We start from the raw sequence: 2,500 nt of genomic DNA on the forward strand, positions 1-2,500 counted from the left end.
GGGCTGAGGAGGGGGGAAATCTGGCCAGGGAGGCCGACCCGAAGTGCCTCTAAGTCGGATAGGGATTGGGCGAAACTCCCTTGGAAGTGGCACTCTGAAAAAATTTCCAAGTTTGGCTGACTTAGAAAAAATTCGAGAACCAGGATGAGGAGGGGGAAAATGTGGCCAGTCAGGCCGACCTGAAGTGCCTCTTAGGCGGATAAGGGTTGGGCGAAACTCCCTTGAAAGTGGCACTCTGAAAAAATTTCCAAGTTTGGCTGACTTAGAAAAAATTCGAGAACCAGGATGAGGAGGGGGAAAATGTGGCCAGTCAGGCCGACCCGAAGTGCCTCTTAGGCGGATAGGGGTTGGGCGAAACTCCCTTGAAAGTGGCACTCTGAAAAAATTTCCAAGTTTGGCTGACTTAGAAAAAATTCGAGAACCAGGATGAGGAGGGGGAAAATGTGGCCAGTCAGGCCGACCCGAAGTGCCTCTTAGGCGGATAGGGGTTGGGCGAAACTCCCTTGAAAGTGGCACTCTGAAAAAATTTCCAAGTTTGGCTGACTTAGAAAAAATTCGAGAACCAGGATGAGGAGGGGGAAAATGTGGCCAGTCAGGCCGACCCGAAGTGCCTCTTAGGCGGATAGGGGTTGGGCGAAACTCCCTTGAAAGTGGCACTCTGAAAAAATTTCCAAGTTTGGCTGACTTAGAAAAAATTCGAGAACCAGGATGAGGAGGGGGGAAATGTGGCCAGTCAGGCCGACCCGAAGTGCCTCTTAGGCGGATAGGGGTTGGGCGAAACTCCCTTGAAAGTGGCACTCTGAAAAAATTTCCAAGTTTGGCTGACTTAGAAAAAATTCGAGAACCAGGATGAGGAGGGGGAAAATGTGGCCAGTCAGGCCGACCCGAAGTGCCTCTTAGGCGGATAGGGGTTGGGCGAAACTCCCTTGAAAGTGGCACTCTGAAAAAATTTCCAAGTTTGGCTGACTTAGAAAAAATTCGAGAACCAGGATGAGGAGGGGGAAAATGTGGCCAGTCAGGCCGACCCGAAGTGCCTCTTAGGCGGATAGGGGTTGGGCGAAACTCCCTTGAAAGTGGCACTCTGAAAAAATTTCCAAGTTTGGCTGACTTAGAAAAAATTCGAGAACCAGGATGAGGAGGGGGAAAATGTGGCCAGTCAGGCCGACCTGAAGTGCCTCTTAGGCGGATAGGGGTTGGGCGAAACTCCCTTGAAAGTGGCACTCTGAAAATATTTCCAAGTTGGGCTGACTTAGAAAAAATTCGAGAACCAGGCTGAGGAGGGGACCATCTGGCAAGGGAGTCCGACCTAAAGTGCATCTAAAGCGGATATGGGTTGGTCGAGCCTCCCTTGATTTGCCCTGGAGCTCCCACGTCTTAAAAAGGTCTCTCCTATAATTGTACACCAACCATTTTGAGGTTTGGGTGCAAACCTCTCGAATGGGGGGACTCGGTCCCCTATCTACAGCGCCCCTAATGACGACAGGTGGTACTGCGCCCCTGGTAGCCCGGCCATTGAAAATGAATGGGCCCATTCATTTCAATGGGGAATTTCGACCCCTGGTTGCCCGCCATTCATTTCAATGGGGAATTTCGACCCCTGGTCGCCCGCCATTCATTTCAATGGGGACTTTCGACCCCTGGTTGCCCGCCATTCATTTCAATGGGGGATTTCGACCCCTGGTCGCCCGCCATTCATTTCAATGGGGGATTTCGACCCCTGGTAGCCCGCCATTCATTTCAATGGGGGACTTCGACCCCTGGTAGCCCGCCATTCATTTCAATGGGGGACTTGGACCCCTGGTAGCCCGCCATTCATTTCAATGGGGGATTTCGACCCCTGGTCGCCCGCCATTCATTTCAATGGGGGATTTCGACCCCTGGTAGCCCGCCATTCATTTCAATGGGGGACTTCGACCCCTGGTTGCCCGCCATTCATTTCAATGGGGGATTTCGACCCCTGGTCGCCCGCCATTCATTTCAATGGGGGATTTCGACCCCTGGTCGCCCGCCATTCATTTCAATGGGGGATTTCGACCCCTGGTAGCCCGCCATTCATTTCAATGGGGGACTTCGACCCCTGGTAGCCCGCCATTCATTTCAATGGGGGACTTGGACCCCTGGTAGCCCGCCATTCATTTCAATGGGGGACTTCGACCCCTGGTTGCCCGCCATTCATTTCAATGGGGGACTTCGACCCCTGGTTGCCCGCCATTCATTTCAATGGGGGATTTCGACCCCTGGTCGCCCGCCATTCATTTCAATGGGGGATTTCGACCCCTGGTAGCCCGCCATTCATTTCAATGGGGGACTTCGACCCCTGGTTGCCCGCCATTCATTTCAATGGGGGACTTCGACCCCTGGTTGCCCGCCATTCATTTCAATGGGGGATTTCGACCCCTGGTCGCCCGCCATTCATTTCAATGGGGGATTTCGACCCCTGGTAACCCGCCATTCATTTCAATGGGGGACTTCGACCCCTGGTTGCCCGCCATTCATTTCA

Source organism: Leptonotus elevatus, unplaced genomic scaffold (assembly GCF_054856555.1).
Source record: "Leptonotus elevatus isolate MCC_2025b unplaced genomic scaffold, RoL_Lele_1.0 HiC_scaffold_145, whole genome shotgun sequence".
Taxonomy (NCBI): domain Eukaryota; kingdom Metazoa; phylum Chordata; class Actinopteri; order Syngnathiformes; family Syngnathidae; genus Leptonotus; species Leptonotus elevatus.